Source organism: Pristiophorus japonicus, chromosome 8, assembly GCF_044704955.1.
Source record: "Pristiophorus japonicus isolate sPriJap1 chromosome 8, sPriJap1.hap1, whole genome shotgun sequence".
NCBI lineage: Eukaryota > Metazoa > Chordata > Chondrichthyes > Pristiophoridae > Pristiophorus > Pristiophorus japonicus.
Window position 1 is genome coordinate 171,015,950 of NC_091984.1, and position 22,293 is coordinate 171,038,242.

Below are 22,293 nucleotides of genomic sequence, written 5' to 3' on the forward strand. Positions count from 1 at the left end.
GTTGGCTCTTTATTTTTCATACGGGTCGTTTTTCCCCAGACCCTTTTAATCTCGTCCAAGGACCATTGTCCTTTGGAGGTTCCGTACTTTTGTTCGATCTTAATACAGGTTTTAGATAAGTTGAATTGTTGCTCTATGTATTCTTTCAACTGTTCGAGAATTAAATCTAGCGAAACTTCAGTTGGTGCCTGCCCACCTTTAACAGTTGTAGGCAATTCTTTGTTCTTATCTCCTACTGCCATTATACTGAGTTTTTTACTGGGGTCTTGAGACGTAGGCTTGCTAGCCGATCAATAGGTCGGTGATTAATTAACTAACACACCGCCGAAGTTTAGACGTCTATGGGACCTCGAGCCGACTACCAACCGGAGGGTTCGCAAACCGGAGGCTTTCGGAATCGCGTAGAAGGAGAGGCAAATTTAAACTTTTGACCGAGGACTTTTTTTTAAAAAGAGGAGTCCTTATCTCAATATGTGGGTCCGATGTCCAAAATTTAGTTTCTTTCCTCAGCGACCCTGCTCGCAGCGCCAAAATTGTTAGATCTCTTAATTTCCAATGAAAAATGAAATACGAACTCCGATGGTAGTTTTAACTTTTTAATCTTGGCAGAGAGCAACAAACTGCTGGCTGATTGCCAGTTCCTTTATCTTACTGAAACCACATGGTCAAAATGGCTGTATTTATGCCTGGATCAATTTACAGAAAAGATCTCGCCGCCTTTGACCTTATTGGCTCACTACCCAAGGGTCCTAAAATGTCAAGTTGATTGATGGCTTAATGCAACATGCTACCACTCACGCAGCATCTCTGACTTGTTGTCTGTGAATTTCCACAGCCTGTCTAAATGCAGCCTGTTTGAATTCTCTATCATATACCATACCCTGGTCTGCACATGGGCAATAGGCTTGCTTAGAACGGGAAGCTAGGCATTCAATGAAGACATTTGGGGAATCGAAGTCTAATGCAATTCTTTACTTTTATGTTTTCTACAAAGTACTACTCCACCACCGATTGATGTCTCTTCACCGGGCTTGAGGGTCGGCCGGCAGAATTGCTCCCTTGCCCAGGCACAGGGAATCGGCAAACAAGCCCCCCGCCCCCCCGCACCACCACCCCCGGGCTTCTTTTCAAGCTGCTGCATAGTGTAAGGCTTTTCATCCCTTCAGTTTGGCTTCCACCCGGGGCCCGAATCTGTGTCTGGGCGAGGGAGAGATTCTGCTGGCCAACGTTCTAACCCTCAAGCCCAATGAGGAGACGTTCAGTGGTGGTGTGGCACTTGAAAAAAATCGAAAATTAAACATAGAAACATAGAAAATAGGTGCAGGAGTAGACTGTTCAGCCCTTCGAGCCTGCACCACCATTCAGTAAGATCATGGCTAATCATTCACCTCAGTACCCCTTTCCTGCTTTCTCTCCATACCCTTTGATCCCCTTAACCGTAAGGGCCATATCGAACTCCTTCTTGAATGTATCCAACAAAATGGCATCAACAACTCTCTGCGGTAGGGAATTCCACAGGTTAACAACTATCTGAGTGAAGAAGTTTCTCATCATCTCAGTCCTAAATGGCTTACCCCTTATCCTTAGACTGTGTCCCCTGGTTCTGGACTTCCCCAACATCGGGAACATTCATCCTGCATCTAACCTGTCCAGTCCCATCAGAATTTTATATGTTTCTATGAGATACCCTCTCATCCTTCTAAACTCCAGTGAATACAGGCCTAGTCGATCCAGTCTCTCCTTATATGTCAGTCCAGCCATCCCAGGAATCAGTCTGGTGAACCTTCGCTGCACTCCCTCAATAGCAAGAACGTCCTTCCTCAGATTAGGAGACCAAAACTGAACACAATATTCCAGGTGAGGCCTCACCAAGGTCCTGTACAACTGCAGTAAGACCTCCATGCTCCTATACTCAAAACCCCTAGCTATGAAAGCCAACATACCATTTGCCGCCTTCACCGCCTGCTGTACCTGCATGCCAATTTCAATGACTGATGTACCATGACACCCAGGTCTCGTTGCACCTCCCCTTTTCCTAATCTGCTGCCATTCAGATAATCTGCCTTTGTGCTTTTGCCCCCAAAGTGGATAACCTCACATTTATCCACATTATACTGTATCTGCCATGTATTTGCCCACTCACCTAACCTGTCCAAGTCACCCTGCAGCCTCTTAGCATCCTCCTCGCAGCTCGCACTGATCCCAGTTTAGTATCATCTGCAAACTTGGAGATATTACACTCAATTCCTTCATCCAGATCATTAATGTATATTGTAAATAGCTGGGGTCCCAGCACTGAGCACTGTGGCATCCCACTAGTCACTGCCTGCCACTCTGAAAAGGACCCGTTTATCCCAACTCTCTGCTTCCTGTCTGCCAACCAGTTCTCTATCCACGTCAGTACATTACCCCCAATACCATGTGCTTTAATTTTGCACAACAATCTCTTGTGTGGGACCTTGTCAAAAGCCTTTTGAAAGTCCAAATACACCACATCCATTGGTTCTCCCTTGTCCACTCTACTCGTTACATCCTCAAAAAATTCCAGAAGATTTGTCAAGCATGATTTCCCTTTCATAAATCCATGTTGACTTGGACCGATCCTGTCACTGCTTTCCGAATGTGCTGTTATTTCATCTTTAATAATTGATTCCAACATTTTCCCTACGACTGATGTCAGGCTAACCGGTCTATAATTACCCGTTTTCTCCCTCCTTTTTTAAAAAGTGGTGTTACATTAGCTACCCTCCAGTCCATAGGAACTGATCCAGAGTCGATAGACTGTTGGAAAATGATCACCAATGCATCTATTATTTCTAGGGCTACTTCCTTAAGTACTCCGGGATGCAGACTATCAGACCCTGGGGATTTATCGGCCTTCAATCCCATCCTCAAACAATTTCCTGCCTAATAAGGATATCCTTCAGTTCTTCCTTCTCACTAGACCCTCGGTCCCCTAGTACTTCCAGAAGGTTATTTGTGTCTTCCTTCGTGAAGACAGAACCAAAGTATTTGTTCAACTGGTCTGCCATTTCTTTATTCCCCATTATAAATTCACCTGAATCTGACTGCAAGGGACCTACGTTTGTCTTCACATATCTATAGAAGTTTTTGCAGTCAATTTTTATGTTCCCGGCAAGCTTCCTCTCATACTCTATTTTCCCCCTCCTAATTAAACCCTTTGTTCTCCTCTGCTGAATTCTACATTTCTCTCAGTCCTCAGGTTTGCTGCTTTTTCTTGCCAATTTATTTGCCTCTTCCTTGGATTTAACACTATCCTTAATTTCCCTTGTTAGCCACGGTTAAGCCACCTTCCCCGTTTTATTTTTACTCCAGACAGCGATGTTCATCCTTGTGATCTTTAAATGTTTGCCATTGCCTATCCACCGTCAACCCTTTAAGTATCATTTGCCAGTCTATTCGAGCCAATTCACATCTCATACCATCGAAGTTACCTTTCCTTAAGTTCAGGACCCTAGTCTCTGAATTAACTGTGTCACTCTCCATCTTAATAAAGAATTCTACCACATTATGGTCACTCTTCCCCAGGGGTCTCGCACAACAAGATTGCTACTTAGTCCTTTCTCATTACACATCACCCAGTCTAGGATGGCCAGCCCTCCAGTTGGTTCCTCGACATATTGGTCCAGAAAACCATCCCTAATACACTCCTGGAAATACTCCTCCGTCGTATTGCTACCAGTTTGGTTAGCCCAATCTATATGTAGATTAAAGTCGCCCATGATAACTGCTGTACCTTTATTGCACGCATCCCTAATTTCTTGTTTGATGCTGTCCCCAACCTCACTACTACTGTTTAGTAGTCTGTACACAACTTCCACTAGTGTTTTCTGCCCATTGGTATTCCGCAGCGCCACCAATACAGATTCCACATCATCTAAGCTAATGTCCTTCCTTACTGTTGCATTAATTTCATCTTTAACCAGCAATGCTACCCCACCTCCTTTTCCTTTCTATCCTTCCTGAATGTTGAATACCCCTGGATGTTGAGTTCCCAGCCTTGGTCACCCTGGAGCCATGTCTCCGTGATGCCAATGATATCATATTCATTAATTGCTGCCTGTGCAGTTCATTCGTCCACCTTATTACGAATACTCCTTGCCTTCAGGCATGTCTTTTTAACACACTTTGCCCCTTTAGAATTGTGCTGCACTGTGGCCCTTTTTGATTTTTTGCCTTGGGTTTCTCTGCCCTCCACTTTTACTTTTCTTCTTTCCATCTTTTGCTTCTGCCCCTATTTTACTTCCCTCTGTCTCCCTGCATAGGTTCCCATTCCCCTGCCATATTAGTTTAACCCCTCCCCAACAGCACTAGCAAACACTCCCCCTTGGACATTGGTTCCGGTCCTGCCCAGGTGCAGACCGTCAAAAGAATTGCATTCGACTTCCTTTTTCTCCATTTTGAGTTTGAAAAAAATTAAGCTTCATGATGCATCTTAAATATCTTATTGATTCTCTCCAAATCTTCGCATAAAAACAATGGCGTATTTCTGTGCCGATTTTTTAATGAGCGCTGTTTTTTCTTAAGTGCCCAGAAGATTTTTTGGGAGTGGTCACATACGCCGTCCAAGAAAAATGTAAGTTGGCCAAACTTGCATAAATGTGAAAAATTGGTTACGCACCCATGACGCAAAAAAATACGAACCTACAAAATCGTAACTGAGTTACGCTGGCGCAGAAACTTTGGGGAAACTTGGATATTTTAATTTACGCCAAAAAAGCAGCGCGTGCCAAAAAAATGGTGCAGATAACGGGAAAATTGAGCTAATTGAATATAAATATCTTTCTGGAATTGAACTATTATCTATCTCTACTGTAATACATTTAAAAGTCTTGTGCCAAGCATGTGCATATCACACTTCACAGTATGAAAAGTCTTAATTTTATTCTTGCTACTTCTAACCTGGTACCAGAAATTTCAAAGCACCTCCTAATCTGGAATCTTCCCTCACTAACAGCAATTAACTCAAACACAAAAGCAAAATACTGCGGATGATGGAATCTGCAATTAACTGTTCATTTGACCTCAGGATTCACCCCTAGTCTCGTGGCCTTAAAGGGGCAGGCTACTTTAAACACAGCTCTAGTAGAGTAGTCAAACTCTGTTCCCTGGCCACTGATTCCATCCCTCTCCCCAACTTCTGTCTGAGGTTGAACCACACTGTTCACCACCTTGGTGTCATATTTGATCCAGAAATGAGCTTTCAGCCATATTTCCGCAGCATAACTAAGACCACCTATTTCCACCCTCCTTAACATCGCACTTCTCCACCCTTGCCTCAGCTCATCTGCTGCTGAAACCCTCATCCATGCCTTTGCTACCTTTAAACTTGACTACTCCAACGCACTCCTGGATGGCCTCCCACATTCTACCCTACGTAAACTTGAGGTGATCCAAAACTCGGCTGCCCATGTCTTAACTCGCACCAAGTCCCGCTCACCCATCACACCTATGCTCGCTGACCTACATTGGCTCCTGGTTAAGCAACGTCTCAATTTCAAAATTCTCATCCTTGTTTTCAAATCTCTCCATGGCCTTGCCCCATCCTATCTCTGTAATCTCCTTCAGCCGTCAACTGCCCCTCCCCGAGATGTCAGCGCTCCTCTAATTATGCCCCCTTGAGCACCCTGATTACAATCGGTCAACCATTGGTGGCCGTGCCTTCTGTTGCCTAAGCCTCAAGCTATGGAACTCCCTGCCTAAATCTCTCAGCCTTTCTACCTCTCTTTCCTCCTTCGAGACGCTCCTTAAAACCTACATCTTTGACTAATCTTTTGGTCACCTGCCCTAATTTCTCCTTATGTGGCTCGGTGTCACATTTTTGTCTCATAACTCTGCTGTGAAGTGCCTTGGACGTTTTACTACTTTAAAGGCGCTATATAAATACACGTTGTTGTTGTCAAATAATACATTGCAGCCAGATGTTTCTGCATCAGTGCTCCTGGTGCACATTCAGAATGTATTTTGATAATTCATGGGCTGTGAAGGGCAGAAGTTCGCAATACGTGCTCCTGACCTGAGCCAGGAATCTGAAAAAGAAAGAAAAGGAGGAACTTACATTTATATAGCGCCTTTCATGACCTGAGGATGTCCAAAGTGCTTTTTAGCCACTGAAGTACTTTTGAAGTGTAGTCACCTTTGTAACGTAGGAACACATAATCCCAGCATGTGCGTTACATAGTATAACGTTCCTGTCATTATACACAGCGTATCATCTGACTTACTGTGAACAGTGCCATGGTAGAAGCAAACATAACAGATGTAAGGAAATGATTTCAACTGTGTAATCAATTCTAAGGATTTAGATGACTAATGTTGACTGAAACATGGCTCATGGTGACAATTCCTTCCTACTCTTCAAAGCCTCTCTCCTGGATATACTTTCCAGCACTTGCCCATTAACCACTGTAGCAGTGGCCTAGCTCTTAGCACCAAGTCACATGTTCGTGGGTCAATGAGCACAGCAAGTGCAACAACAAATTAACACACTGCAATCACAGCAATAAATTGAGCATCACTTGCAAAACCTCCTCAAAACAGTAAAATTGTTATCTAGGGCAACAGATGACCAGGATCATATTCAAAGGCTCAAAGACAAAGAAGGACATCAAATTATTTTATAAGAACATCAGAAATAGGAGCAGGAGTGGGCCATATGGCCCCTTGCGCCTGCTCCGCCATTCAATAAGATCATGGCTGATCTAATCATGGACTCAGCACCACTTCCCTGCCCGCTCCCCATAACCCCTTACCCCTTATCATTCAAGAAACTGTCTATTTCTGTATTAAATTTATTCAATGTCGCAGGTTCCACAGCTCTCTGAGGCAGCAAATTCCACAGATTTACAACACTCTGAGAGAAGAAATTTCTCCTCATCTCAGTTTTAAATGGGCGGCCCCTTATTCTAAGATCATGCCCTCTAGTTATAGTCTCCCCTATCAGTGGAAACATCCTCTGCATTTGCAGTTTTCCAATCTGCTGGGACCTCCCCAGAATCCAGGGAATTTTGGTAAATTACAACCAATGCATCTACAATCCCTACTGCTACTTCTCTTAAGACCCTAGGATGAAAGCCATCAGGTCCAGGGGATTTATCTGCCTTTAGTCCCATTTTCTTACTGAGCACCATCTCCTTAGTGATTGTGATTGTGTTAAGTTCCTCCCCCGCTATATCCACTGTCAGAATATTAGTGTTCTCTACCATAAAGACCGAAACAAAATATATCAGAGTTTCTGCCATCTCCATGTTCCCCATTACTAATTCCCCGGTCTTGTCCTCTAAGGGACCAACATTTACTTTAGCTGCCCTTTTCCTTTTCACATACCTATAGAAACTCTTGCTATCTGTTTTTATATTTTGTGCTACTTTACTTTCATTGTCTATCTTCCCTTTCTTAATCATTTTTTTAGTCATTCTTTTAAAAGCTTCCCAATTTTCTCTCCTTCCAGTTGTTTTGGCCACTTTGTATATCCTTGTTTTTAATTGGATACTGTCCTTTATTTCTTTAGTCAGCCACAGATGGCTATATTTTCTCTTACACCCTTCCTCCTCACTGGAATATATTTTTCTTGAGAATTGTGAATTATCTCCTTAAATGTACACCACTGTTCATCAACGGTCCTACACTTTAATCTATTTTCCCAGTGCACTTTAGCCAACTCTGCCCTCATACCTTCATAGTCTCCTTTATTTAAGCTTAGTACGCTGGTTAGAGATCCAACTTTCTCACCCTCCATCTGAATTTGAAATTCAATCATGCCATGATCACTTATTCCAAGGGGATCCTTTATTAGGAGATTGTTTATTAATCCTGTCTCATTACATAAGACCAGATCTAAGATAGACAGCCCCCTGGGTGGTTCCGTTACATACTGCTCAAGGAACCTGTCCCTTATGCACTCTATGAACTCCTTCTCAAGGCTACCCTGACCAATTTGATTTGTCCAATCAATATGGAGGTTAAAATCACCCATGATTATTGCTGTTCCCTTTTTACAAGCCGCCACTATTTCCTGGTTTATATACCACTAAAGCTTGTAATTACTGTTGTAATTTCTGATATTTTCTTAAACCTTGAACTGTGCCATATCTTTATATACTAACTATTATTTCCTGTTGACAACATAAGAACATAAGAAATAGGAACAGGAGTAGGCCATTTAGCCCCTCGAGCCTGCTCTGCTTTTAAATAAGATCATAGCTGATCTGATCATGGACTCAGCTCCACTTCCCTGCCCGCTCCCCATTCTTCCTTTTACTCCCTTGTTGCTCAAAAATCCGTCTATCTCCGCCTTAAATATATTCAATGACCCAGCCTCCACAGCTCTCTGGGGCAGAGAATTCCACAGATGTACAACATTCAGAGAAGAAATTCCTCCTCATCTCAGTTTTAAATGGGCGGCCCATTATTCTTAAACTATGCCCCCTAGTTTTAGTTTCCCCAATGAGTGGAAATATCCTCTCTGCATCCACCTTGTCGAGCCCCCTCAGTATCTTATATGTTTCGATAAGATCACCTCTCATTCTTTTGAACTCCAATGAGTATAGGCCCAATCAACTCAACCTATCTTCATAAGTCAACCCCCTCCATCTCCGGAATCAACCTCGTTAAACCTTCTCTGAACAGCCTCCAATGCAATTATATCCTTCCTTAAATATGGAGACCAAAACTGTATGCAGTACTCCAGGTGTGGCCTCACCAATACTCTGTACAGTTGTAGCAGGACTTCTCTGCTTTTATACTCTATCCCCCTTGCAATAAAGGTGAACATTCCATTTGCTTTCCTGATTACTTGTTGAACCTGCATACTGACTTTTTGTGTTTCATGCACAAGGACCCCCAGGTCCCTCTGTACTGCAACACTTTGCAATTTTTCTCAATTTAAATTATAATTTGCTTTTCTATTTTTTCTGCCAAAATGGATAACCTCACATTTTCCCACAATATACTCCAAAAGCCAATTTTTTGCCCACTCACTGAGCCTGTCTTTATCCCTTTTCAGATTTCTTGTGTTCTCCTCACAATTTGCTCTCCCACCCATCTTTGTATCATCAGCAAACTTGGCTACATTACACTCGGTCCCTTCATCAAGTTATTAATATAGATTAGAAATAGTTGAGGCCCCAGCACCGATTCCTGCGGCACCCCACTAGTTACTGTTTTCCAACCAGAAAATGACCCATTTATCCTAACTCTCTGTTTTCTGTTAGTTAGCCAATCTTCTATCCATGCTAATATATTACCCCCAACCCCGTGAAATTTTATCTTGTGTAGTAACCTTTTATGTGGCACCTTATCGAATGCCTTCTGGAAATCCAAATACACCACATCCACTGGTTCCCCCTTATTCACCTGCTTGTTACATCCTCAAAGATCTCCAGCAAATTTGTCAAACATGATTTCCCTTTCATAAAACTATGCTGACTCTGCTTGATTGAATCATGTTTTTCCAAATGTCCAGATACTGCTTCCTTAATAATGGACTCCAGCATTTTCCCAACGACAGATGTTAGGATAACTGGTCTATAGTTTCCTGCTTTCTGTCTGCCTCCTTTTTTAAATAGGGGCGTTACATTTGCGGTTTTCCAATCCGCTGGGACCTCCCCAGAATCCAGGGAATTTTGGTAGATTACAACCAATGCATCCACTATCTCTGCAGCCACTTCTTTTAAGCAAGCCAGCAGGTCCAGGGGACTTGTCTGCCTTTCGTCCCATTATTTTACTGAGTATTACTTGTTTAGTGATAGTGATTGTATTAAGTTCCTCCCTCCCTATAGCCCCTTGATTATCCACTATTGGTATGTTTTTAGTGTCTTCTACCGTGAAGACCGATACAAAATATTTGTTCAAAGTCTCTGACCTTTCCCTGTTCCCCATTATTAATTCCCCAGTCTCATCCTCTAAGGGACCAACATTTACTTTAGCCACTCTTTTACTTTTTATGTATCTGTAGAAACTCTTACTATCTTTTTATATTTCTTGCTAGTTTGCTTTCATAATCTATCTTCCCTCTCTTTATTATTTTTTTAGTCATTCTTTGATGGCTTTTAAAAATTTCCCATTCCTCTGGTCTCCCATGAGTCTTGGCCACTTTGTATGCCCTTGTTTTCAATTTGATACCATCCCTTATTTCCTTAGTTAGCCGCGGATGGTTAACCCTTCTCTTACAGTCTTTCCTTCTCATTGGAATATGTTTTTGTTGAGAGTTATGAAATATCTTTTACATATCTGCCACTGCTCATCAACTGTCCCACACTTTAATCTATTTTCCCAGTCCACTTTTGCCAATTCTGCCTTCATACGTTTGTAGTCTCCTTTGTTTAAACTGGTTTGAGATCCAAATTTCTCACCCTCCAATTTAATTTGAAATTTAACCATGCTATGGTCACTCATTCCTGGAGGATCCTTTAATGTGAGATCATTCATTAATCCTGTCTCATTACACAGTACCAGATCTAAGATGGCCTGGTTGGTTCTGCAAAGTACTGTTCAAGGAAACTATCCCGGATACATTCTATGAACTCTTCCTCAAGGCTACCCTGGTCAGTTTGCTTTGCCCAATCAATATGAAGTTAAAATCGCCCATGATTATTGCCGTTCCTTTTTTACATTATTTCTTGATTTATACTCCATCCAACAATGTAGCTACTGTTAGGGGGCCTATAGATTACGCCCAATAGTGACTTTTTCCCCTTATTATTCCTTATCTCCACCCAAACTGATTCAAGATCTTGATCTTCTGAGCCAATATTGTTTCTCACTAATGCACTGATCTCGTCCTTTACTAACAGAGCTACCCCACCTCCTTTTCTTTTCTGTCTGTCCTTCCGAATTGTCAAATACCCTTGAATATTTAGTTCCTTGGTCACCTTGCATCCACATCTCTGTAATGGCTATCAGATCATAGCCATTTGTATCTATTTGTGCCATGAACCCATCTGCATGCATTCAGATAAAGAACTTTAAAATTGTTTTTTTTACCATTTTTTTCCTGCTTTGACTCCACTTTCCTGATACACTTTTATGTTTATACATTCTGTCCCTTCCTGTCACACTCTGGTTTTCGCTTCGCCCAGTGTTATCCTGCTCTATTGCTTTCTCCTTATTCTTCGACATTTTAAATTTTTGCTCACCTGAATCCTCCCACCCACTAATTAGTTTAAAGCCCTCTCTACAGCCCTAGTTATTCGATTCGCCAGGACCCAATTCCCAGAACGGTCTAAGTGGATCAGCTCCCTCTTACCCTGGTGCCAGTGTCCCATGAACCAAAATCCATTTCGCCCAAATCAGTCTTTGAGCCACATGTTTAACTCTCTGATCTTATTTACCCTATACAAATTTGCTCGTGGCTCAGGTTGTAATCCAGGGATTATTACCTTTGTAGTTCTGCTTTTTAATTTGGCCCTTAGCTGCTCATAATTCCCTCAGCAGAATCTCTTTATTTGTCCCACTTATGTTGTTGGTACCCACGTGGACCACGACAACTGGATCTTCCCCCTCCCACGACAACTGGATCTTCCCCCTCCCATTCCAAATTCCTCTCCAGCCCAGAGGAGATGTCCTTAGCCCTGACACGGGGCAGGCAACACAGCCTTCGGGACTCATGCTCTCAGCTGCAGAGAACAGTATCTATCCCCCTAATGATCAACTGTTAATTATCATTTGCTAAATTTTCAGTAATTTTTTGACAATCGTTAAGCCATGAAGTGCATTCATGTCTTAAGTGAGAAACAACAACAGACATGACGTTTTGGAAAATACAGTAAAATGTTGAAATCTAAACCTATGTAGTTGCTCATCATCTCTTTCTGGTTCAGTGACACTCCCTTTTTCTGTTGTTTATATAAATACTACATTTGAACCCCTTTATCTATGGATGATCTCAGGTTTTCAAAGTGACATGTACCCAAAACCAACATATGCCTCTTCCAGTGTTAGGAGCAAGTGTCAGGAGCTGGGACATGGGATTGGTGCCCAGTGACCACTATGAAAAGTTATTACTGAAGATGGGATTATGAGTGTCCCTGGAAGATGCACAAAGCTGTTCCTGCACATTCTGATCCACTAATCATCTGTCATTGTAACCCTCTGACAGGTCATCAAGGCCCTCGACAATGTGGACCACTTCCCATATCTCAGGAGCCTCCTGTCAACAAAGGCAGACATTGATGCGGAGATTCAACATCGCCTCCAGTGCGCAGCGGAAATGTTACAAGGACACCCTCAAAGCCTCCGTGATGCCTGGGAGACCCGCCTTAGGTGGAGAAAGTACAACCGGGAGGGCGTTGAGCTCTTCGAATCTTAACGCTGCGAGCGTGAAGAGGTCAGGCGCAGGCAGCGGAAAGAACGTGTGGTGAATTAGTGCCACCCTCCCCTTCCCCCGACGAATATCTGTCCCACCTGTGACAGGGTCTGTGATTCTTGTGTTGGACTGTTCATCCACCAAATAACTCATTTTAGGAGTGGAAGCAAGTCTTCCTCGATTCCGAGGGACTGCCTGTGACTGATAGGTTAGCAGCAATACCACTGCCAGTGCTGACAAATTGTGCAGGATATAAAGGGCAACAAAATATTTACAGACTTCCCCAGGGCTGTACTGTAACCTGCTTGCTATAAAATTTTAACACTGAAATCTGTGATTTGATCATTGCGTGTATTAGAATGTGACATATTATATCTCACCTGGAGTGTTATTTTGGGGACTCTGTCCTGAGTCACAGCTTTAGGCTACAATAACATTGCTGCCATCCAAAATTAGCAAAGATACAAAAGATTCCCAAATAATGCCAGGCTATTAATGTACAGATTAATGCGCATTATCTGTACATTAATAGAACTGGAACTTTGCCTGTTAGAGTAGACATACACATTTTGGTTGGTGTGCAATGAGCTGGTAAAGCCAAACACATTGGAGAAGTGAACAGGCACAAAGAATGCCTCTTTGCATCTCTGTTGCTATTGTATTGACTTTAAAAGGCTGGCATAACATGAATGGAAAAAAGACTTGCTTTATCTACTGCCTGTCACATCTCAGCAACATCTGAATGTACTTCATATATAATGAATTATTTATGGGCTGGTGTGATTTTAAATAAACAAACATGATAGCTGATCAAATCTGACTTGAGAAAATATTGATGCTCACAGTTTTGAGAGGGTCTGAGATGCCCCAATAAATTAGAAGATATGTGTAGTAGTATCCTTAACAGCTGCCAGCATATAATATTGGCTTAAGTCTTTGCCTATATAGCAACAGTATTGTACTTTAAAGTAATTCATTGTAAATGAAGTGCTTGGAGATGTCCTGAAAGACACGATAAGGTGCTATATAAATGAACAAGCCCTAAATTTATTTGGGGGCTGCTGTCAGTCTCAGCCATAGTTTTGGTGGAGACCCACAAAACCCCCAGGGAATCTAAGTAAATGGTATTTTTCAATAATTTATGCCATTTCTCTGGGAGTTCTTCAAATCTCCTGTCAAAGTTACAGGGGAAGATTTTGGAATCCCCTGTGGACTTTTAGGCCCAGGTTATTTGTTTTAATGATGTCTCCCATTCATAACATAAGCAATCGATGTTTTATTTTCTCTTTACAAAGTACAAAACTTTAACAAAGTGCTTTTGATAACTGTTTCAATCCAGTTGTGCTAATTCAGTTTAAATAATATAAGCTACTTAACTCTAATAACTTCAAAAAATACAGGCCTTGAAATTGCGCGTGTAATACTTGCGAACAAAATTTCATGACATTCATTCAAAGTTGCGCTCTCTTCTCTTTTAGTGGAGGCATTAGGTCGTCATTCGCTGTTATCCCACAGCATCATTTCTGGACTGTAATGGCCCCAGATGCCTGTCTTTCTACTCGGATCTGTACATAATGCCAAGATCTCCTATTCTTTCGAAAAAGAAAATATGAAAAAACAAGTTAACATGCTATCTTAAAGCCATTCTGTCTCAGTGGGAGGCAGGAAAAGCTGAAATTAGTACGATAGGGGTTCAAAAATGTATTGGCTACAGTACTGGATTAGCAACCTAAAGGTTGCGAGTTCGGATTGCACCATAGTAAGTCGTAAAAACTATGGGCTAGAAATTCTCCAGCCTGTCATTATTTGATAAATAACATCATTTTAGTGAATAAATAAGAATAAAAATGTTGCCATTTTTTTTAAGAGGGTAGATTTGGCCACAAAATACGCCTGTCATTAAGAAATGCGTTGTACGACGATTCGCGTTAAAAACCGCGATCTCGCCAACTTTAGTCTGAGGCCTATCAATGCCAAAAATATAGGCCCTGGGAGGGGAGAAAACAGAAAAAAAATTTTAAAAAACAAAAAATCAAAAATCACAAAATTTACAAGATCCTTAACTAAGTAATTGCTGCAAAAGAATTAAAAAATAAAAACTTTAACTTACTTTTTTGCAGGTCTTCCAACTTACCGACATTTCTGAGGCTGCAACACCTGTTTTTCTCGTCCGTTTTTTTTTCTAAAAATGGGTTCAGCGAATGACCAAACTTAGACGGTGTGGTTTTTGCATTGCATCAGGGCGATCCGGTTTTTGTCTATATTTTCAAAAAAACATTCTTAATGGGCTCCAATTTGGCCCACCCCTTTTTTCAGCGCACTTACCGGAAATGCGCCGCTTTTCTCCGTTGATAAGTGCACCGAAAAAATAGCTCCCCACTTTGGCCGCTGGCCTCTCCTCGGTTGTCGCGCAGCATGGCCAGTTGAGTCGGGGGCGGAGCCAGCGTCCTGCGCTGAAAACAGTGCTGGGACATTTGCACATGCGCATTGGAGTCGGGTCGTGATGTCCACGCATGCGCAGTAGCGCTGAAATTTGGCAATCGGCCATTTTTAAAGTAATATGTAGCTGCTTGAGTTTTGGTGCCAGAAGGAGTGCTGTGGAATGAAATTAACTGATGGAATCAAGAAGCAGTTCTCTGTGTGCCTGCAATAGTGCCAGAAGGAGTGCTGTATTTCTGAAAATCATTGCTGCATGCAAAATAAGGACTGCGTGTTTGGAAAAATCACTGTGTGTCTAAGAGCATTGGAAAAGTGCTGTGACTGTAAATACAGCAATGCAACAACGTGCACTAGGAATGAAGAATTTCTTGCATGACGAAGTGGAGATACTAGTTAATGTAATTGAGAACATTTTCATTTATTCAATAAAATTGCAATTGTAAATGTGACCAGCTGTATATATCCCACCAGCAGAAAGACACCCTCTCTAAAAAGTTGCATTTTCATCTTTACAGAAGAAATTGTCCAACAACAAAAGGGAAAGAACTCGAACAGGAGAAGGCCCGCCAAATCTGCATCAACTGACACCCTTGGAAGAGAGGGTCGCTGCTTTGATGGGTCCTACCTGGAGAAAAACAATCAGTACTGCACAAGCTGGGCCCACATGCGAGGGAGAGGGTAAGTCCTAGCCCTTCAAATCAACCTGTTGCGAGGCGTGCTATGCGTGAGCCTACTCATGCCACCCATCCTGCCCCCTCCTGTGCTGCTAACCATTTGACTGTTCCGTTTGTAGAACCTGATACCAATCTTGAAAATCCAGAAGAACATTCAGACGCAGACGAGCCTAACCCTGCAGACCAACTTGGGAGGGGTGGCGCAGGGGGAGGGGATGGAGATGGATGAAGGGGACAATGTTCTACTGAATATGGATGAGGCCACATTAATGGACTTGGTGTTGGCAGCTCCTGCTATGAGTTCTGGTGTGACATTCCTTGGTGTCAACTAGTCCATTAGTGATTTCAGCTCTGATGCGTCATTCCATGGTTTCCCAGCATCCGAGGTTGACGGTCCCAGTGGTGGTGGGACGCAGCATGGAACAGCCAGGGCCCCACCATCTCAGCCTGCGCCTCCCTCTGGGGGGTGCCGCGAGGCAAACCCAGGGTGAGGGGAAGGATAAATCGACCCCGTTCTCCTGAGATGCAGGATGCAACAGATGTGGTTCAGATCATGGCATTGAGTGGGGAGAGCATTGACCTTACCCAATCACTCATGGACACCATCAGTGGGGTGAGTGATGAGGTAGCGGGACTGTCAGGAGAAGTAACAGTAATCGCACGGGAAATGGAAACGAAGAACGGGAACATCAGTGAGGGAATAGTGTCCATGAGGGAGAGAATGTCAGAGGTAGTGGAAAGGACGACACTAGCAATGACACAGGACATCAGGGAGGGCATGTGTGAGTTAACTACTGCAATAAGGGAACACATCCAGGCCATGCGCCATTGACAGAATCAACTGCCACCCACTGCAATCCCCACACCAGCCTCTGAAGAGACCCAAGCCGGACCCTCCACATTAACACCTGACCGCTCCCCTCCCCTCCCCTCCACCCCCACCCCCCCATCCCAATGAAGAAGTGCACATTCACCGAGATGGGGATGAGAGATGGGTGCAGCCTTTCTTTGCTGCGGTTGTTGTTGATACTGTTGTAACTGTTTTCAAATTGAAAGCTTTTTGTAAGTTATGTAAATTTACAACTTTACAAGTGATCTTAAAGTTTTTAAGTGATCTTAAAAAGTCATATTAAAGTAAAGTTTGATGCAAGAATTATATTACACTTGAATAATCTTTTGAATAAAATGTATTTTACATTAAAACTGAATCTTGTTCTATTAACACAACACAACATTTAGGAACAACTGCAAAAAATAAACATGTCCATGCGGAATAGTTGTCGCTGAGCCCTCAGGCATCAGTAAAGCGTTCACGGATGAGCTGCTGGTGCAAGGCTCAAGCAATTGTTAAAGGAGCACGATAGCCCGCCCTCCTCTGACATCGTGCTCCGGCCTCAGGCACTTGCATGGCTTGCTCATCCTCGTCACCATCCTCCTCCTCCTCCTGCTCGTCACCTGCATCTTCCAAATCATTATCATCAGCCACTCTCACCATAAGTGGGTCTTCTTCTTCCACTATCAGCTGCTGCTGCCTCATGATGGCTAAGTTATGCAGCAGTGAACTGACTGACAATCTCAGGGGAATATTGCAGCTAGCCTCCGGAATGGTCCAGGCATCGGAAATGCTGTTTCAAGATGCCAATGGTCGTCTCTACGATGCTGCGTGTCGTAATGTGCGACATGTTGTATTGATGGTCAGCTTCCTTCCTTCCGGGTTACACGTAGGGGCATCATGAGCCAGCTGGCAAGGCCGTACCCTTTGTCTCCCAGTAGCCAGCTCTGCCCTTCTGCCTGCTGCTCAAACATGGCAGATATAAGACTGTCGCGTAGGATGAACGCATCATGGGTACTGCCAGGGTATCTTGCATCGACTGACATGATGCGATGCATGTTGGCACACACGAGCTGCACATTCACGGAGTGGAAGCCTTTTCTATTCCTGAACAGCTCGGCATCCTCCAAAGGTGATGGTACAATCAATGCAGCCCTGTACCTTTGGGAAGCCAGCAATCCTTGAGAACCCTACAGCCCTGTCATGGATTGCTTGGGCAATCATTGGGAACTTGATGAAGTCATTCCTCCACACATACAGTGCAGCCGTGACCTGGCAAATGCAGACATGCATTGCATGTTGAGAGATGGTGCACACATCTCCAGTTGTAGTTTGAAATGATCCCGAGGCATAGAAGGAAAGTGCAGCTGTAACCTTCACTTCAACTGACAAAGCAGTCCACCTGCCGCTTCTCAACTATAAGTCTGGTCTCAGCAACTCACAGATCTCACGGACAACTTATCTGCGGAAACGCAGCCTTCTGACACAATCTGCATCACTCAGGTCCAGGTACAAACACCCGACTCGAAATTGCCGAGGTGGATAAGGCCTCCTGCCCAGCAGCCTACGGGCTCTGATGTTCCTGATGTGATGAGCTCTCATCAATTGTCTCCGTAGCACAATGATGCAGAACGCTTGCAAAAGGTGCGGCATTGATATTCTTGCCCCCATAGTTAAAGTTAAACTTTCAAAGGTCAAAATGGCAGGATAGCAGGCAGCACAGCACAGGTTCGCAGTTCTGTGTGTGTCTCTCTCTCCCCCCAAGGTATGTATATGGACCGCACCCAAAGGTCTTTTGTCCTCTCCTCTTCCCCGTTGAGTTATGTGACCTCTCTCTCCCCCCCCTCCGTCCCCTCCCCTGCCTGTTGCAGCCTGTCTGGTGAGTTTGTTCCTGCAGCCTGTGTGTGCTTCGATGTTGGCAGTTCCCTGGCCGAGTTGTCTCCCGGTTGTCCCACCCCTATCCCTGGCTGAGTGGACTTCCAGTCGTCCTGCCCCTATCCCTGGCCGAGTGGTCTCCCAGTTGTACCGCCCCTATCCCTGGCCAAGTGGTCTCCTGGTCGTCCTGTCCCTATCCCTGGCCGAGTGCTCTCCTGGTCGTCCCGCACCTATCCCAGGCCGAGTGGCCTCCCGCACCGGCCGGCCCGCTGTTGAAGTAGCTGCTTGTGTTTTGCCCTTGCTGCATGTAGCCTGTCCGGTGAGATTGCTTCTTGCAGACTGTGTGTTCCCCTATGTTGGCAGTTCAATCGCTCCCGCCCCTATCCCTGGCCGAGTGGCCTCCTGCACTGGCCAGCTAGCTGCCTTCCCAGGCCGAGTTTTCAGATGAAGGTAGGACTTAGTTTTATTTTTTATTTCTTCTTGAATGCTTATTACTTGTTGTATTTTGTAAGATCCTCTCCGCTTCCCTTCCTGCCCCTATCCCAGGCCGAATGGCCTCCGATGTAACTACCTGTGCTGATTTCGTAACTCTCCGCAAGGGTTTTCTGAAGTGGCCACATACGCTGGCCTAAGTAGATTTAGAGTAACTATTAGCTGGCTAAAGTGGCCTAAATGGACAAAACTGGCATGGATGGCTGGTAACGCCCCCTTTTGAGAGAAAAAAAACTAAAGTAAAAATATCCTGAGGGGCGGGAGGAGGAGGAGGGAGAGAGAGGTCACATGACTCAAGGGAGGAGGGGAGAGGACACTTACACTGGTGAAAATTGAATGTGCAAAATGGGGATTTTTAAGATTCTCCAGAAAAATCAAGTTGCTCCAAAAAAAATGGAGCAACTCCTGGCCAAATTTGAGCCCAAGGTTTGGGGAATTTTGAGGATTTCATTTTAGGAACAAAAAAGCACTTTTAACGTGAAAAAAATCATGTTAAAACGTGCATTAAGCTGGGGAAATTCTAGTCCAGAATTTAATAAATCCGGTCATTTGTGTGCTAGCACCAGAAAAAATTAGCATAAAAGCTGCCAGATTGTTGTAAATACCTAACATGGTTTACTAATATCCTTCAGGGAAGGGAGCCTGCCACCATTATGCAGTCTTGCCTACACATGACTCCAGTCCCACACTACATGATTGAGGTTGACAATGCCCTCAGAGCAACGAGGGATGAGCATTAAATGCTGCCTTGCCAGTGTGGCCCACATCTCAAAAGTAAATAAAAACAAACCCGCCCCAGTCGAATAGTACTGAACCCACCCGAGTGTCCTGGGTCAGCACTGCTCCTCGCCCACAAAATGTTGAGTACTGCACTTGGAAACTCAGGTAGCATCAGCATTCGTTAATATTGGAATGAGTCCTGCTTGCTGTTGCTGTAAAATCCACTGCAACTCTGAACTTTCTTGCCGCGTGTTCATTCCAGCCAGCCACAGGGGACATCACTGTCAGTCTAGCCAATTCTAATTGTTTCTCTTCTGCTTGTGCTTATAGAACCGTCATTTGCTCAGAAGACTGCCATTTGTTTCTGATAATTTAAACTAATTTAGACTCTAAACTGCCTGTTTAGGTTTAAGTGCGACCAATTGTTATAGTTCAGGCTTTATCCAAATGTGCCGAAAATTCTGGCCTCGCCGGGTCCGATGTGCATATGGACCCGGCGAGGCCTCGCAAAAACCGGTTTTCGGGGTGAGATGCGCATGCGCCGAAAACCGGCTTTTCCGATTTGTCACGATTTCTCCGTACAGATCCTCCACATCCCCGGGAGAACGACATCCGCATGGGAGAGATTGGGCTATTTACCCAACTCATGCCCAGTGAATGTCCTTCAAACTTTTACGCCTGGTAAAAGCAGGCGTATAGCTTACTTTTGCCAGCATAAGAGTTTTAAAACATCTAAAAATTAAATTCAATCATACATTTTTATGTTTAAAAACCTTGTCCATTAAGGTAAGTTTATTTTTAACCCTATTAAAACATATTAAAAACATTCCAAAAAATATTTTTTTCTAAAACATTTAATTACATTTATTTTCAATTATGAGGGTTTTAAAAAAAATTATTATGCAGTGTTTTTTGTTTTAGGATGGTTTTCTCATTGATAATAATGGGATCTCACACAAACGGAGATCCCATTTTTATCAATGAGAATACTACTTTGTGATTGGTGGTCCAGGCCCACGTGACTCTACCACTTTGTGGGTAAACAGCTTATATTTTTCTTAAGCAGTCCAAGTCTGCTACAAATTGAATCCTACATCTTTATTGTATTGTAATTAGCATAGCCCAGATGTAACATTTAACTCTGATCATAAGTTTTTTTACTAAAGAAATAATTAGGATGCCCACTGAGTCCTGGAAGTTTAGATGACAAAAATTATCACACTATTTAACCACTTTGTACAGGCTAAACCACTGTCTAGTTTAATGACAATTAAAAATAATTCAGAGAAGCAAAAACTCAAAGGCAAGATAGTATGCAGCACAGAGATCAATTGGACTGTTTAAAGAGTGTTTCTAGTTCCTGTTACTTTTAGCAAACTCCTAAAATGACACAGTTCTCCAGTGAGCACTGCTTAAAGGTCCCTGAGTTAGAAGGATGCCTTTCTTTGAAGTTCAAGCAATCTCTTTGAAGCTATCAGGCAACCAAAATGTTAATACAGGTTGGACCTCTGTGGTTCAGCACCCTCGGGACCTGACCGGTGCTGGAACAGAGAATTTTCCAAACCACGGGAAGTCACGCCAAGCCTAGGCTTACCGGTACCTGTAAACAGCGCCCGGGCTCCTGAACGCCTCCACTATGCTCTGGCTCCGGCTGCGAAACTCTGGCCTCGCTCTCTCTCTCTGTGTAAGCGTGGGAAACCAGGACGCCACCCACACAACGTAGCAATTGCCCACTGATCACGGAGAGCCAGGAAGCGCGGGAAACCGATGCCAATGCCGAAGCCGAACCACGGATGTTTTAGGACCAGAGAATCCCGGCCCAGAGAGGTCCAACCTGTAGTCATTACACTTGTGCAGATAACAAGATAATGGCTTGTAACTGCTGGCTTTCTCATTTAAACAGCTTGCTTATTTTACCAGCTGACAAATAATCAGAATTACTGTTTGTCTGAATACTGCTGCATCCAATCTTTTAATTAAGTGCACCTGCCTTCCATGAAATAGATTTTTTTAAATCATCGAATTCCAAAATATCTCTGGTCCATTATTTTGCACTTAGTGAAACATAGAAACATAGGAAATAGGTACAGGAGTAGGCCATTCGGCCCTTTGAGCCTGCACCACCAGTAAATATGATCATGGCTGATCATGCACTTCAGTACCTCATTCCTGCTTTCTCTCCATTTCCCCTGATCCCTTTAGCCGTAAGGGTCACATCTAACTCCCTTTTGAATATATTTAAAGAACTGGCCTCAACAACTTTCTGTGGTAGAGAACTCCACATGCTCACAACTCTCTGAATGAAGAAGTTTCTCCTCATCTGGGTCCTACCTGGCTTACCCCTTATCCTTAAACTGTGACCCCTGGTTCTGGACTTCCCCAACATCGGGAACATTCTTCCTTCATCTAACCTGTCCAATCCCATCAGAATTTTATATGTTTCTATGAGATCCCCTCTCATTCTTCTAAATTCCATTGAATATAAGCCTAGTCGATCCAGTCTTTCTTCATAAGTCAGTCCTGTCATCCCGGGAATCAGCCTGGTGAACCTTTGCTGCACTCTTTCAATAGCAAGAATGTCCTTCCTCAGATTAGGAGACCAAAACTGTACACAATATTCAAGGTGTGGCCTCACCAAGGCCCTGTACAACTGTAGTAAGACCTCCCTGTTCATATACTCAAATCCTCTCGCTATGAAGGCCAACATGCCATTTGCCTTCTTCACCGCCTGCTGTACCTGCATGCCAACTTTCAATGACTGATGTACCATGACACCCAGGTCTCGTTGCACCTCCCCTTTTACTAATCTGTCACCATTCAGATAATAATCTGCCTTCCTGTTTTTACCACCAAGGTGGATAACCTCACATTTATCTACATTATATCGCATCTGCCATGTATTTACCCACTCACCTAACCTGTCCAAGTCACCCTGC

At 43.5% G+C, this 22,293-nt stretch overlaps 1 protein-coding gene and 1 long non-coding RNA gene across 6 annotated transcripts in view; one reads left to right on the forward strand and one right to left on the reverse strand.

Moving 5' to 3' along the window:
• Nucleotides 1-22,293, reverse strand: part of rab36 (RAB36, member RAS oncogene family) — a 188,156-nt gene that overhangs the window by 106,476 nt on the left and 59,387 nt on the right. The window lies entirely within an intron of this gene.
• LOC139268818 (uncharacterized) overlaps nt 1-22,293 on the forward strand; it is a 100,530-nt gene that overhangs the window by 26,321 nt on the left and 51,916 nt on the right. The window contains exon 3 of one of the 2 annotated variants that reach the window (XR_011594116.1): nt 15,280-15,442. This is a non-coding gene — a long non-coding RNA (uncharacterized lncRNA). Of the gene's footprint in view, nt 1-12,118; nt 12,629-15,279; nt 15,443-22,293 lie in introns of those variants that run through there. The other variant, XR_011594117.1, reaches the window with a different exon arrangement.